The following is a 17652-nucleotide window of genomic DNA, read 5'->3' as shown; positions in this document are numbered from 1 at the left end:
GCCGTACGCTGCTGTAAGGCCAGCAGAAATGGTCCTCGAGACAGCAGCCTCGATCTGCGCTTTCTTACGCTTGGCGTAGGACACTCGGCAATGTGCTTTCAATTTCGCCGGAATTTTCAGGGGTGTTACGTCGGTTGTCGTAACGAATACGTTTAGCTCTTCGACATCACTTTGTTCGGGAACAAAATTTTCGTCAGAATGAGATGGATCCGGAGACACTACGGCACTCTGTTTGAAGCGGTTGAAACAGTTGTGGCACAAAATGTCGGTTTCTCTGATGGATGAGGCTCCTTCTGGCATGTGCTTCCTTAGTAAGGCGACATTCAAGTCTTTCACACATCGAAAGTTTCGCTTGTAGGCACTCTTTTTCTTATGCCTTTTTAGGTAGTCAGCGCAAAACGCTCGCTCTGAGCTCCACAACGTGGCCATCAATATCAGGGGAGTGCAATACGCGCACGTGTACTCACGTTCGTCCACCAGCAGAGGACTGCCGGGTTGTCGACGACGATCGTAAGTGAAAGCCGACGATCTCTTATTACTACGACCTTTGTGAAGCGAGTTGAGCTGTTTCTTGTTTACGTTCTTTCTTTTTTTCTTTTTTGTTAGGGAGCGCGGTCGGGCTCGAGAAGCGCCGCTTGTGCCGCCACACACCGTCTGCGTTATCACATTACCGACGTGCCATGGGAAGCGATAAACATCCAGCCGTGGATCCCCTCCAGCCAACTCCTTTGTGAGCCGTACGCAGGCTCGCATGCGCGAGAGATTTTGAAAGCGATTCCTGCGAAGCGTGTGACTCAGCATCGCGGCATGCTCAGTGGCTGGACCCATGTAGAAGTTTTTTTGATTTGCGTAAAATGTAGTAATAATTTTCTCTTCAGAACCAACTGTTCCTCTTTTTTTCTGTCAATCCGTCAATCCACAGAACATGTTTAACACAGCGCAACGACGACGAGGACACAAGAGAAGAGGAGACAAACCACAGCGTTATCACCAACTGGCCCAGCTATCAGTTAATCCACAGAACACATTGACCACCTAAAAATAATGATAATGGAAATTATTGCTCCTTGCTCGCTATGTAGTGCTTACTCAGTTTACGTCATTTTGGCCACTTTTCGTGCTTCATAACTCCTACCTCACAAAAATAATGCAACATGTTTTTACAGATTAAGTTAGAACACGTGCTTGGCTTTAGTTATGAAGAGTTTAAAGAAAATCGAAGATGGTGTTTTTTTTTTCAATGACCTTCGAAATATTGCATTTTAGAGACTTGTCCTCAGTTGAACAATTCTTGTTAACGTTTCAAGTCACTCTCAGCGATTTCGTTCAGCACATTTCTAAAGCTAACATATGGCAATGTTCTGAAAAATTTTGGGAAGTCTGGCGTTTATACGCGCGGAGGAAAAAATCTTAAATTTGAGCATTATTGAACATTGTGCCGATTTTGCGAATATTTTTCTTAAAACAACAGCATCAAAACTGCAAAGTAAGAATGTTTCGTCAACTTAAACTATCCGTAGTATGTAGAGAAAATTTGTCAGACCTACAGTTGCAATAGTTTTTTTGTGGCATCTCATCGAAATCCCATTTCCGCGAAATTCGAAAAAGGCGGTTGCGGCTCAGTGGAGACTTCTAAATTTTTTTAAGGAAGGTGAAATTTTTTTTCGCGAGACTAAAAGTGGTTTTGTGGTCTTGGGGACGCGGACAACGAAATATATTTTTTTCGGCGAAATTACAGGGGGTCGACGGACATGCACCGACGTTGTTGTCTGAATACACCCAGTGCCACGATAAACCCAATTGAAAGTTTGCGCTGTGTTTGTACTTGTCTTCTGTCCGTGTTTTCGTCGCGCAATTTCCTTGACGAGATAGATAGATAGATAGATAGATAGATAGATAGATAGATAGATAGATAGATAGATAGATAGATAGATAGATAGATAGATAGATAGATAGATAGATAGATAGATAGATAGATAGATAGATAGATAGATAGATAGATAGATAGATAGATAGCACCGATTTTCGGAATATGCTGTAGTAAAATTTATGCTGCTTCGTTGTCTGCTCATGACCTTTTCCAAAAGTATGCTTCTTAGGTGACAGCACCCTGCCCGTCTACACCGTCTGTGTTAACCACCCGTAGATCGTTCGCTCGCCTTCTGGGTGAGTTTTTCCGCCCTAGTGATGAGCGAATTCGCACTTGCAATGCACCCACAGTCGACACTAATCGCTTCACAAACGTTTAAAGGTACCTGCTTTGCCATATTGTGGAAGCCACATACATTAGATGGAGGGCAGATGGGCGACACAGCTTCTGTCAGTACGAGCGTATCGGGCGAAGCCATCTTGACGAAAGTTGGCGTGTCACCGCCTAACAACAGACCTCCGCAGAGGTTTGTCCGGGTGAGTTTTTGCATTATTTTCTATATGGCTTGAACCACTCTCTACAAAATCATTATGTAAGTTTTTGCTGTTGGAATATTTTCAGTATGTTGCAAAGTTCTGTGTTTGTAGTTTGGAACAAAGCCTACATTGCTAAAATATATGAGGCGCTATTTACTGTGCTCCAAACACTTCATTGGACGAGAGCTGTACTTTTGGCAGTGCTGACAACGGCTTGGGAGACGAGTGTAAGTGATGCGTAAAAAATCACAGCATATCCACGGAGTGAATGATGATGAGTGGGCGAAGCTGCGGAGGTTCATCGGTAAACCGTGAATCTTCCGTAAATTCTGCCGAGTACATCATCACCGACGTGAGATCGGGCGCGTTTATACTAAAGGTTCGATGAGTTATGACGACTTGCAGCTCACTTTAATTTTACATGTACGCTGTTAATTTTCATTGTTTAGAAAACCATTGCTTTAGAAAACATCTGGCGTCTTTCGTTAAGCAGCTGGCGTCTTTCGTTTTGCTTTAGAAACATCTGGCGTTCTTTCGTTTTGCTTTTAGAAAACATCTGGCGTCTTTCGTTGGTTTATTTCATCAATCAACGGTGTTTTGAACAAAATTTTTATTGTTTAATCACGCACAGGAGAAATCTCACCAGGCACTACCTTGGAGGTAAACAATGGCTCCTAATGGGGAACGAGAGACAGAAGAATTCGGCTTTTAGTTAACGCGCACGCTGCGAAGTTTTTAATGTTCAAGAACGCACATGAAAAATCTCCCACCGGCACCACCTTGGAGGTCAAGATCTGGTACTAGCGTTACGACTGGTTACGCACGACTACGACTACGAGGGACGAACGGGTGCCGCCTTAAGGAGCTTCGCCCCTAAAACTGCGTTTTATCGTAGGTAACAACCGCCCCCGGAACGCTGTTTCCGGGCTGCGTCGGCATGGCGTCTTCCAGCTCTCTCCAGCAGTCTTCGACGCCTCGAACGCTGTCCCAATGCACGCGCATCTTGCGGCCGCCGAAACGCGTGTTTGCACCAGCATTACGCAAATTTAATTTTTGTGACGTATGCAGTCTGCCCTGTCGGCTTCATACGTTGTCGTGCTGAGGTCTTTTATTGCACTCCCAGGAATTTCTGCGAAGCCTGCATAGAAAGCGTTATCTTGCTACATTTGTTTCGCATTGAATGCACTTGCGTAGGTTGGTGTAGGTCGCGCGGATGTGGAGCGTTGTGGTTAAGACATAGAGAACTGGAGGGAAAACTTACGAAGTCATTTCATTTATTTCTTGATAGCGGCGATTGTCTTATGTGACAGACGGTCGGACGGACACTCTTCCTGATGAGTCCTTATATAAATCATACGCATTTGAAACTATTCCGAAACTTGTTTCGTCAACTCCGCCCCTTATACATGCTTGGTGGAGAATTGCACGTGCATATCAGGATAGGTGAAGAGTGTCGGAACACAGTAAAAAAACTTGGAGGACGCTTGAACATTGTCTTCAGAAGTAGAACACGATAGCGTAATTGCTCCCCGTTTGCATCGCCTTCTGAATCGCTAGCCTGGCTTCACCACTCGGTGGCACCTGAACCACGCGGTAAACCATGCGCGTACATAGCATTGGCCATTTAAAACATTCCTAGATTGCCTATTACAAGTGTACTTGCGAAGTGCTCAATACTGCACAATTCTTGCTGCCGCGAATTGTTGAAGTACCCACTAGGCGCCATATTAATGAGCACTAACAGACAATAATGCCAAGCAAAGTACTTTCCTTGGCATTATTGTCTGTTAGTGTTCATTAATATTGTGTATAACCCGTTACCCCGTATCGATGACGCCCTGGACTGTTTGCAGGGTGCGGAGTTCTTTTCTTCCTTGGATCTCCGCTCTGGATACTGGCAAGTGCCAATGGCTGACGCTGACTGTTCGAAAACGGCGTTCGTAACACCAGACGGATTGTACGAATTCACTGTAATGCCGTTCGGTCTCTGCAACGCGCCCGCGACCTTTGAACGCATGATGGACGGCATCCTGCGCGGCCTGAAGTGGCGCACTTGTCTCTGCTATCTTGACGACATTGTCGTCTTTTCCCCAGATTTTTCGACTCATCTGCACCGTTTACATCAAGTTTTGACCTGTCTCCAGAATGCTGGCCTCCAGCTTAACTTGAAAAAGTGCCAGTTTGCGGCTCGAAAACTGACTATATTAGGCCACGTTGTCTCCAAAGAAGGCATTCTCCCCGATCCTGCTAAACTCCGGGCCGTATCCGATTTCCCAAAGCCCACTACCCTGAAAGCACTACGTAGCTTTATTGGCCTATGCTCATATTTTCGGCGCTTCGTTCGCAATTTTGCTAATGTCATCGCACCCCTGAATGCACTTCTCCACGGCGACAATGAACTGTCTACCTGGTCGGAAGCCTGTGATCACGCGTTTACGACTCTTCGCCACCTGCTTACATCTCCGCCAATCTTGCGCCACTTCGATCCCGGCGCACGGACAGAAGTTCACACTGATGCCAGTGGTGTTGGCCTTGGTGCTGTGCTCGCACAACGTAAGGACGCCAACACCGAATATGTGGTCGCCTATGCCAGTCGTGCGCTCACGAAACCTGAGACCAATTACTCCGTCACAGAAAAAGAGTGCTTGGCTATCATATGGGCTCTTCAGAAATTTCGCCCCTATCTTTACGGTCGTCCTTTTGACGTCGTAACGGACCACCACGCTCTTTGCTGGTTGTCGAACCTGAAGGACCCGTCAGGCCGCCTCGCTCGTTGGGCTCTCCGAATCCAGGACTACGACATCCGCGTCGTCTATCGCTCTGGCCGCCGACACTCTGACGCTGACGCCCTTTCTCGTTTTCCCCTCATATCAGACGACAGCACTTCTACTCGCGATCAAGATATGTCGCCGCTTGACATCCTGGACATGGCCTCAGAACAACGAAACGACCCATGGATCGCCACCATTTTGAACTTTTTGTCAAGCCCTCCGACAGCGTCGGCACCTCGCTCACTGCGACGCCAGGCACAGCATTTCGCTATCCGCGACGGACTTTTATACCGCCGCAACTACCACAACGACGGCCGCACATGGTTACTAGTCGTACCCCGTAATCTTCGTAAAGAATTGTGCTCCGCTTTCCACAATGACCCACAGTGTGGTCACGGTGGAGTGTCTAAGACGTACATGCGGCTCAGTCGACGATATTTTTGGCGGGGCATGTACAACTTCGTCTGCAAGTACGTCCGCTCTTGCATCCCCTGCCAACGACGCAAACCAGTCTCGCACCTCTCCACAGCACCTCTCCAGCCACTCCCATGCCCACCCCTCCCGTTTGACCGCGTCGGCATCGATTTATACGGGCCCCTTCCATGCACTGGTGCTGGAAACCGATGGATTGTCGTTGCCGTAGATCATTTGACAAGGTATGCTGAAACCGCCGCCTTGCCTGCTTCAACAGCAAAAGACGTTGCATCGTTTATTCTACACAACTTCATTCTTCGCCATGGCGCACCTCGTGAACTCCTGAGTGATCGGGGACGTGTATTCCTCTCGGACGTGCTGCAATCCCTCCTATCTGAATGCCAAATTATTCACCGCACTACTAGCGCTTATCACCCACAGACCAATGGCTTAACTGAACGATTTAACCGGACCCTTGGTGACATGTTGTCTATGTACGTTGCCTCAGACCACTGCAATTGGGATGTTGTACTTCCGTTTGTCACATACGCGTACAACACCGCCTGCCAAGCCACTACCGGATTCTCACCATTCTTCTTGCTTTATGGCCGCGAGCCCTCCAGCACGATTGATACAATTCTCCCGTATCACCCAGATCCTGCCGACTGCCAACCTGCGTCTGAGCTCGCCCAGCACGCTGAGAGATGCCGACAACTTGCCCGATCTTTCACTTATGATGAACAGTGTCGCCAAAAACAGCGCCATGACTCCAAGCCTCCTCCGGACCCTTTTCCTATCGACTCCCTCGTGTGGCTTTGGGTGCCTCCAGTTGCTGCTCCCGGCCTTTCATCTAAGCTCCTTCCAAAGTACCACGGACCCTACCGCGTGGTTGCGCAAACCTCCCCTGTCAATTACGTGGTCGAACCCGTTACGCCATCTTCCGATCTCCGTCGTCGCGGGCGAGAGACAGTCCACATTGACCGCCTTAAGGCATATTATGATCCTCTGACCTCTATCTAGATCGCCAGGATGGCTACCTCTCCATACCGGGGGTGATTGTGAGGAAGAAGATCGGCAAGCATGAAGGCCCATCGCCATCGGCTGGCACACACCGACAATTCGCTCTCTGGCTACGCCCTGCGCGCTGCTGCTACGATCGTCGCTCTCCAGAATCCTGAATAAACCCCCCGTAACAATAACAAAGAAAAAACGAGACCTTAAAATTAACACTTCTTTCCTCCAATAGGCGCCCGTAATACAACATGCGCACCTGCGGCGCTGCACCCTTTGTTGATGCTGCTGCTGCTGCTGCTGCTGCTGCTGCTGCTGATGACGATGATGATTATGGCTGAGCGTTTTTGATTAGGGGGCTTTTAAACAGCCCACTTTTAGCGACTCACGTTTTGACGCCAGGTGCGATTCTACGCTTCTGCCACGCAATATTACATGTGTTAAGGAGGTATCCTGGCACTATACGACATTTGTATAGGCTTGTTTTTTCCGGAACAGCTTCGAGAGCTGCCGCGGATCTGTGGTAGTACGCCTGCTTGCCACGCGTGTGGCCTGGGATCTATTTCTCCTCGAAGCGAGGTTGATTGCAGCGTTAGCTACACTGGCCTAGCCGTGCCAGGTTCACGTGGATTCTCAAGAGCCGTAATGCACATGCGCGAGGATCAGTGATGTCACGCACAGGTGCCGGCAACTCCCGCGCACTCCGCCGCCGCCGCCGGTCTGCTCTTTCCAGAGGAGTGACGTCGTAGCCTTGGCAGACGTATTGGCGCCGGCGCGCGCTGCTATTTGCCTTCGCTATGCAGTCGCCGGCTGACACTGCGCTGGAGCCGCTTGATAGCGCCTCTGACTGGCGTTTGCCAGTGTGGTTTAGCCATGGAGACGGAGAGCGCAAATGCTGTTCAACGCGCAGAAGAGCGGAGAAGCTCAACTCATCGGATCCCGAAGTAGTTGCCTGGCAAAATAAATATACATGTGCCACAAAATATTATACCGTGTGTGTGTCACTGGAACAGCAGTAAGCATGATAATCAAGCTAATCCTAGACAATGGGGAAGCTAAGAATAATTAGCTGGACTTTTGCTAACGCTACGTTATCCTGGCATAGCCGAGCTAAGCCACTGCAACATTTTTGTTTGTTAACTTGCATCTACCTTGATTCATGGCTCACAACCAACTATGCCGACACCGCCAATGGAATGTATGCGAAATCAGCTATTGAAAGATATTGCGCGAATATTTGCTGTTTTCTAACGTAAAGGCAGTAAATATTTGTAACAGCAATCACTACCTATGAAATAAGTGCAGGTACTAACTGCCAAGTTAGTGACATCAGCACCAAGAATATTCCAACTCAGACTTACTACCTGCAGGGAAGTAGTAAAGAAGCATTAGTAACTTTACAACCATTGCAGTCACTAACTTATTATTACGGTTGCTAACACTACAGAACTGCAATCAGGCAAAATAGGTTTACATATAGTTTGCTTAAGCAGTTGACACCTATTTTCAACTATAATTTACATCTATTTACACCTTTTTTACATCCATTCAAGACCATTATCAAACACAAATAGATTACTATCAGTTAGTATAAGAAGTCCAAATGTTCACAGCTATTTGCACTTCACATTTACAAAGCATAAGCTGAAACAAATATGTGGGACGATATTGTTGGTAGGTTTATGATGTGTAATCTCCAAGAGAGGCTCAGGCCATGAGGTGCCGTAGTGAAAGGCCAGTCTCTTGTTATATTAGCTAATATTTGCTTAATACCACATTTTGCTACCCTGTGAAGCGCACACATGGATCATATTTCTTGATAACAGTGTATACTTCCGATGCATGAACCAACCACAACACGCACACGGTATCAAGGCTTCCACGGGATGTACCACCTAACAGTAACTTGCCCTACTTGGAGGCAGCCCACGTTTGACCGCCGAACAGCGATACTACCTGCATATGCGTATGCCATGACGAATCATTTCTTATTCCTACATTATCAAGAAAATATAACTTGCCTAAATTTTCCATAGCGATGTCACGACTAATCCGCAACACACTAGGACACACCAGTATAGGTAGTGTTTACTAAACGGGCACGTGCTCATGAAGTACCTCTTACTAAACTGACACGCTGAGAAGTAATGACAACGTTTATTACCTCTCATATATTTCTAGAGCGGAGAAAAATTGGCAATACGCAGTAAATTTGATATGAGGGTATTACATGCTGCTGTTACAGACTATATACTATATTATTAAGACTGCACCACGCGAGACTGGGAAAATGGGAAAAATTCTTCTCGTCATATGGATGTTTACTGAACGCATAAGAACGCATATTCTACAAGACAACAAACAAACCATTTCTTGCGATTGACGTAAGCATGGCACCAAGGGCACTTTCAGTAAAACAGAGTCAGCTAAAACGAGGGACCAGACAAGGAGGACACAGGGGCACTAATAACTCATTTATGCAGTAGTTACGCAGAATAAGTACTGGATGTACATGAATAAACAAGAGATATGAAAATTCAAGAAATGAAAGAGCATCACATGGCCACTCCTACTGCGTGTGCAAAACGTGCCCTGTGAGAACTCTTACATCTTTATTGGAGAGTAACAGATGGTATACTGACACAGGATACAAACAGCTTTTTACCTCTGGGGCTTCAACCTCCCTTGTTAACCTGCCAGTTTACATGACGCTATCAAATTGAGGTGCACATCCGCAGTCCCTACAATGCATAACCCATATTCTACCTAGGTGCACTAATACCACTTTTGTTATGTTGTACCTATTTATGCTCCTCCAATTTGTCATCTAGTCATTTTATAAAAGATCAAAAAGCTCGGTGAATTCAGCGTCAGCATGCTATCTGTTCTGCACTCAGATGAAGATGTAATATTTCTCACTGGACCCGTCTTGCACGCGCAGTAGGAGTGACGATGTAATGCTCTGTAGCTTTTGTAGCTACAGAGCATTAGTGACCATGTAATGCCTGTAGCTTTTGTTTCATAATGTGCAGCCAGTACTTATTCTGCGCAACTACTGAATAAAATGTCACTTGTTAGTGCGTCCTGTGTCTTCCTCGTTGGGATTCTTCTTTTCGCTGGCGCTGTTTTGCCAGTATGAACCAACTAGCACGCAAAAGTCAGTTTCGCCGCAAGGCCAAATCAATGAATGCGATAGCAAGAAAGTGGAATGTCACATGAAGAACGACAAGCAGCTCGATACTTGCAGCGCGCCGCAGAAGCACAAAGGAGGACGCCCGTAATGAACGCACAGGTGCACAGATGACAAGTGTCAACTAACTGCCACAGTTGTTACGTCTTTGTGCTTGAGCAAAGCGCGGCAAATGTCGACAGTGTTTGTTTGTTTCCTCAATATTATGACACATACCCACTCTCGCGATTGGCCCAGACTGTGTGTCGACAGTGGAGAATCAGACCCTCTTAGATATTTCCTATTCTTTTAAACTGCGGCGCATGGAGTGACCCTTCTGCGTTTCCTGCCACACGGAGGCGTCTGGCGCAATGTGTGCGCGGTGTTCTTTGACTTTTTTTTTTCCTTCCACATAATGAGTGGGTACAGAAAGGCACTACTTTGTCGTGCGCGTCACAAGGGCAGTTTTCAAATTAAAAGAAAAATGTGGGAACGTTGCGTTATAGCAAACACGCTCAAGCTCTTCCGAGATTTGCTTACCACCAGCGATAAATGGTGTATATAAATAGCTCGCCGTTATTTCGCCGGCGCATGCATGGTGCATGGTTGAGTTTAACACAGCGCGCTGGTGAGCAAGGGTTCGACGGTTCGAATCTTCGGTCGGGTAACTGGGAACTTTCTTCTTCTTCTGTATTTTGCTTTGTGCCTTTTTTTATATATGTACATAGATATACATATCCGAGACATGACGGCGGCGGCAACGGCGACGGCGATGGCAAAAATCAGCTGAATTTGTGCATATAATTGCATTGGAATAAGATACGTCTTGAGCATTAGCCACGCCTAATGTACCGGGAGTGGAGTGTTATAAGAAAACGCGAACAGCACAGTCCACGTACCGATGGTTTTCAACCCAACAAAGCGGGACGAAAGCTATCCGAACAATTTCCGATTAACGCTTGGGACGGGAGGCAATTCCCCGAACAAACGAGTTGGACATGCAATGACATCTACACACTTATCAGTAATGACGTACTGGCACAGCTTACAACTATCATTCTTGGTGCTGAATCGGTATGCGCACGGGAAAATAAAGAAATCATTTCCGGAACCTCGCGATGCCTGGCAAGAAGACCACTGTTATAAAGCAAGAAAAAATGAAAAATTTGTACGGTGTTTAAACATTTTAAGTGTCACTTGAGACGAACAGGGCGTATTACCAAAAGAAAGTGAGAGCAAGTAGTTCACCAACCCGAACTCTTACATAGACCAACAAAAAACCTTGGAGAGAACAAACGGCAAGGTCGCGAATGTCAGGGATTATTAACATATGACTATACAGATTCCCTTGATGGTGAAGAAAGTTGTCTTGGCGCCCACTTAGCATTTTCGTGACCACGCCTATTCTCATCGTTAGTATGTTATCCATGACTGCAATCTGAAATATTAGCGCTCTCTGGGTGATTCTGCACAGCCAACGCCATTTAAAGGGTAAAAGAGGCAGTATTTTATCAGTTTTGCTTTTGAGTTTCTTTTTTCCGGCGCGGCGGAATTTGTAACGCTCCTTTAAAGGGACCGACAACTGGACAGAACGTGTGATTAGATTCTAGTAGAAATGAAAGGATCGCGAAATACAGTGACATATTCTAGCATCCATTTCGCGTTGTGAGTAGGATTTATATTTTTAATTCGTGCTTAAAAGCCAGAAAAACCGGTATGCCGCGCAGCCTATAGCGGAAGAGCCTTGAAGCAGGATTATGTAGATGGTCAAATTGCTGTACGTAGTCTGATGCTGTCATGCGCGCCATAATTTGTCCTCAAAGTTACAGTATGTCTATTCTTATCTATTCCCGCTCTGTTCTGTGTTGCCTACGAGGTAAAACGAGGGGGGGATCGGAGATCTCTGTTCGTTCCGCGTTCGTTCTGGCGGTGTTACGTCACAAAAGTGGGCAGTCCGCAGCTCTCTTCCGCCAAGAGGAAGAGGACAGCCAATCGTCAAGCGGTGCGCGGCGAGCTTTCCGGAAGTAGACGCGCATCATTTGTCCTCGGCAAGGGGACCGTATATTTAAAAACGAAGTGTTACTCGCCTTCTAATAAATACAGTTGTTATACGAAAAAATATTGTTTTTCTTTTCAAGCTCAAACAGTTTCTGAAACAGAAATAGGTTTGAGTGCTGATATTTATTGCTGTTAGTTTTTCTAACGTGCTCGCTATGTGAAGTCGCGCACGCGAAAAAAAAAGAGAGAAAAGTAGCGGTTGGCGCAGTTTTTCAAGATGTCGTCCCACCGGAATGTCTGGCTTGGTTCCCGGGTGTCGAATCGTCAAAAGGAGCTCCTCCTGGATTTTATAAAAGAGCACCCACAGATACCTACGCCGTCGTGCCCACTGGGGCCGTCGTTCACGAGTGAGGACCGGGACGACACGTGGCAGTAGGTGGTAGCGCTTTTGAACTAAGAAGTCCCTGCGCGTAAGACCACACGTCTAGTGGCAGGCCCGTTCATTTTGTTCGCACTGTCCCTTTCGAGAACAGAAAGCGATGCCGCACTCGCTCATGTCTTCAAACGCATCTCGCACCTCCAACCGCAAGAGAAGCACATGTCGCAAGCGCCATTTTCTCAAAATGAGCTGTTGCGGCAACCGCAACCGCCGCATCATGCCATGCGAAGCCATTTGTTCAGTCGAGAGAACGCGTGCGAACGGTCACGCGCTCCGTTCGTTTGTAGCAGACGACATGCTCGTTATGACGTGTATGACGTCACCAAAAAATAAAAGATCAAGCAAAAAGAAAAATGGCTACGCCCCTCAGAGACGTGGTCTTTTCCGGCTTCGGCCAATCGCGTACGCCGCCAGAATGGGTACAGAACGAACGGCGCAGAACAGAGAACTCCGATCACCCCACTCGTTATGCCGCGATATGACGTCGCCAAAAAAGAAAAGATCAAGTAAAAAAAGAAATAGCGACACCCCCGACCTTGAGTGGCATCTCCCGCTTCAGCCTATCAGCGCGCTTGTTCTTCCCCAGGAGAACGAACAAGCGGAACGAACAGATCTCCGATCGCCCCCCGAGTAGCACGGTGAGAAGCGGCGCTGCCTTCGCGGCTGCCAGTGGCCCATGTAGAGCCACAGCGCATGCCCGCGGTGTGCCCGCATGCGCAGTAAACCGGCGCGCTCGAACACGAAGAGCGCTCGCGCTCACTGTTTGCAGCACGTGTTGTCAAGTGTGTATAGGACTTCATATTCGCCGCAGATAGAAAACTCCTGATAAAAAATGTTTCCGTGGCTAGACACCTGATAAAAAACCATTCCGTGGCTAGACACCCTGACCAGTTAGCCTTCCAATGCGCCAAAGAAAACAGGTGCCCTAAAATTGGTTGTCAGTCCCTTTAAGGTCGGGGAGGTGAGCGCTTATGGTTTTGGTTGCGGCGTCGACGTCGTTCGCGGGTGCTCCACAAAAACGGGGAATTTTGACGGATTCCGATGAATCTGAGCGCCAATCTCTGGATGATGGTAGCAGCACAGACACGGAAGGCAACTTAGATTCGCCAGACTTCAGTACGGACAGCGATAGTACGTCAAACCGTTCGGGAACACCAGCCAGTACGTTTCGTTCTCTGCTTGGGCCGTTTTAACGCTGCCGTGCGTTGGTGTAAACGTATCCGATGCGTACTAAAGGTCACAGCTCTTATTTGCAAGGTTTCAACTTTGTTCAGGCGGACGTATTCGGCGCCGGCTGCAGAAAGAGCGGAGTTGTTTCCGCGAAGACGTCCAGAGTGCCGCACGGAGGCTTCTTCGCTTTGTTTTTCACCGCAGCAGTCGGCAGAGAGATATGAAACAACACAAAAATATGCGTGGATGCATATTTTCGAAAAGCCGACGCACAGCGAGCCAACCATCGTTTCATGGCGTCCAGAAACCGACCCACGTGGTGGCATGTGAGGAACTGGTGCTTATATTTTTCTACGTATGTAAATAATTTTGCACTTTGAGAGCTTATATTTGCAAGGTATTCTATAGAGGGATTTGTGTTGAAAACGTATGTTTTAATTTTTTTTATGTTTAGCCTGTGCAGAATAGCATTCATGTTCTTGTGATTTTTTTCTTTTTGTTGCATAGTTTGTTTTGATAAATTTTGGCAATATTCTAAATAAAGCTGTTGTTTGAAGTTATTACTGTTTGAAAGACCAATTCTTTCTCCATCATTTGATGCAAATGCTTTATCATCAATCAATTTCTGTGGCAGGAAAAGAAATATTTCCTGGGCTACCCAAAAACAAGATTTTTCCGCGGTCACGGAAGTGTTAGAATGTTACTGGTCCGCTATACCACTTGGAGGTGTTCATAAAGCGCAAGAGACATCTAGAGTGGCTGCTTCTATAGGGCAGTCTAAGCAATTGGTACTACCATTGCACGTTTATTATCAATAAATTTTAATGGTACCCAAACCATGACATCCGGGAATGACCTGAAGTTTTCCTGTTTTTGTTCGTTTTTTTTCTATTTGCGATGGTATTCTTTTTATCTTTCTTATTCAGCAAATTGCTCACACGCACTAGCACAAAGACTTCGTGGTTCTTCCTCGGCACGTTGATTAAATATATGATTGCTTGACTAATTCATTTTAAATACATAATATAGCGGAACAAAACAAGGACATAGAACGAAGCAGACATAGAAAGAAGCTTTGACTAATTCATTGTTGACTATCATAACAGTGGAAGTAAAATATTTGTAGACTCCCAGGCCGGCGATATTCCATGTAACAGCTAGTTTTCCGCTGTATTAGTTCTTTTGTAGAGGTCACCTCTTCTATTGAAAGTCGGGTGTCTTGATCATTTTCCTGGCGATTTTGTGAGAATTTTATTCTACCGCGACACAGATTTCCCCACTGCAATCTGTACAAAGATAACAGGCCCTATCGAGAAAAACAGCGTTTCCAGTGCCTCCCAGTGCCTTTAAGTGCACTGGGTGGCACTGGAAACGCTGTAGAGTTTGTCCCAGTGCACTACATAGTACTGAGAAGCGCTGGGACATACTGCACATCGTGGCGAATTCCGCCCAGTGCGCTGAGAGACGCTGGGAATACTGTAACCAGTGACCCAGTGTCTTACAGCGCACTGGGAGGCACTGGCCACGCTGTACAGTGTCTGCCCGTCAACTGGGAACACTGGCAGCACATTGGAAAAAACTAGGCGCGCTGGGTGGAATTCGTATAAATTTTGGTATTGGGTCGCGAGAAGTCGAAAGAAAAACTTATCGAATATTTTCGAAATATTAGTATATTCTCTGTCCTACACATATCTAGCTTTAGCTTTATTAAGCGACGGACGTACGTATACGCTAAAGCAATCATCTGTCGAGCGCGCGCGCTTTCTCTGAAGTGTGTGATCGAGTGTTGTGAATGTAGTTCATACAACCGCATCGAAAAAAAACGCCAGGCCTGCGCTGAAACCGCAGCACAGTCACAGCGAAAGCTGGAAGAGCGGAGTTTCTAGAGCCCGTTAAGCTCTCTTGGGGCTACAATACAAGTACACTAGAAAGGTACCCACTACGCCACAAATCAAAATTTTTGTTAAGTTGGGAAGTACCCACTAAGCCATTATTCGTCATTATATGGAGAAGCGAGGTACCAGCTACACGTCTGTAAGGCATTATGTGCACTTTGTTGACGTGACGACTGATGACGATGAAGAATTATGGCTCAGCCCTTTGTAATGGGTTGGAATCTTTAAACGGCCCACCACTTATGTAATTTGCATTGGGTGACGCCCGGTCGTTATTTCCCTCTCCCGTCATGCTGTATACGTTGACGTGGAAGAGAGACGGGAGGGGGGGGGGGCGAAGAACTTATTGAGATCCCCGAGGTAATGGATCATGCGCTTATGGGCTTCCTTGGCAACCAATACAAGTGCACTTGCGAGGAACCCGCTACGCTATAAATCATTGTAATCTTACTGAGACCCCGAGGAAGTGGATAATGCGCTTATGGGCTTCCTTGGCAACCAATACAAGTGCACTTGCGAGGAACCCACTACGCTATAAATAATTGTAATTTTTTAGAAGTAGGGCAGCAGGCACTGTGCCATTTTTCGTCATTCTACAGAGAGCGTTGGTACCTGCTAAACGCATGTAAAGGATTATGCGCACTTTGTTGATTCTGCGCCTGATGACGATGAAGAATTATGGCAGAGCCCTTTTGTAATGGGTTGGAAGCATTCAGCAACCTACTCGTTGCGCAATTCGCAATCGTTTGACGCCTGGTTATAGAATTCGCGTTGTGCGACGCTTGGTGCTGATTTTAATCTTCTACCACGCTATATTGCATATGCTAATGTGGTTCCTTCCCGACATGAAGCCTGTATAGGACCTTTTTGCAAAGCAGTTTCAAGCACCGGCATGGCTCAGAGGTTGAATACTGGGCTCCCACGCAGAGGGCCCAGGTTCGAACTTCGTTCCATCCTGGAATTTTTTTCTTATTTAGTTTTTTTTCTTATTTCGAGCACTCTTAAAAAAAAGAGAGTCAAAAGGGAGTCACGTCTGCTTGACTCTCTTTGTGGCAGCCGATGACCACCTTTTTTTCTAAGGGGAGTCACAATGCTCTGGTCGACGCTCCTGAATGAAATAGATGACTCCCTTGCTCCAAGGGAGTCAGTGATGGTTCTGCATATACAGGGTGGGTTTTTTTTTTTAAAAGAAAGCTTCACTGGCTGCGACCAAGATACAGTTCGCTGCTTTGGCTTGTGGTATACCGAAAAATTTTGGTTGAGAATATATAACATGGATTCGTAAAATGTGGAATTACGCACGTATTGTGTTATGGCTTCAGTTACGATATTGCTGAAACGGCGCTTCGAAAACGTCTACAAGTAAACAGGGTTCTTAAAAATCTTGCCCCCAAGCGAAACATTCAGAGTTATGACAACGTTTAACAATGGCAGCGCTGACAAATTTGCGAATCTTCTCACGTTTGCAAGCGAGGTTTGTAGATTCCTACGACAGCATGTATGGCAGAAAACATACATTTATTAGTGAAATGGACGTGCATGATGTTGAACGCACTGGCGATCGGGAACACATCTAACTCGACGGCCGTAAAAACATGTGCCGCAAAGCTGGCATGATAACCGCGCAGACCGGTTATCAAGGCGACGCTTTACCGCGTCTCCTAAAGAGCGACAATACTACCAGAATTATAGCTCGCGTGGTCATCATTTCTGCCCGCCACAGCTAAACTATATCTTCACGATAATCCGCGCGGGCCACCAAATCGCTCAGCAAACGTTGAGCACAGCTAGGCACGCACACACGGCCTCACCGCACTCTCCCTAGCCCCTAGAGCAGGGGATGCACGTTCACCTGCGCCCCCTCCCACCGTACAGCCCTTACAGACACACACAGGGCACGCTTCGCCTCCTCCACCCTGATATTATTCAATAGAGCTTTAACTATGCATGGATGTGTGTTCTATAGCACCAAAACAAAACCGAAACCATTTAGGCGTTCGTGGAGGCTACTTTAATCCAAAGCCGAAGCCATCAATACGAGACAGCCATTTTGGCCTGGGGTCGTGAGACGGCATTGTTCGTGATCCGTCTCGTTGTGGTCGTTCTTTAGTCCGTCGGAATAATCTGTGTCGTCAGGCGTGATTGCAAGTGATTGTTTTGCGTGACTTTCTTCGTGCTATGCATTCGTGGCGTAGTATCGTATCGTCGGCTCGCTCTTGCCGTGTCTGGCTGAAGCAGTGTCACTCAGTGTTGGGGAAAAGCAGCCTCCGGACGGAGAAGTCCCTGCAGTAAGCTTCGTTTCGTCGTGAACTTGCCTGAGCAAGATGGCAGCGCATGACGGATCCCAGTGGCACCGACAGACGAAGCCTGTGGACGACG

This window comes from Rhipicephalus sanguineus, chromosome 6, assembly GCF_013339695.2.
Source record: "Rhipicephalus sanguineus isolate Rsan-2018 chromosome 6, BIME_Rsan_1.4, whole genome shotgun sequence".
In the NCBI taxonomy this organism is placed as follows: domain Eukaryota; kingdom Metazoa; phylum Arthropoda; class Arachnida; order Ixodida; family Ixodidae; genus Rhipicephalus; species Rhipicephalus sanguineus.
The sequence above is the reverse complement of the archived record's forward strand: the minus strand, read 5'-3'. Positions refer to the sequence as shown.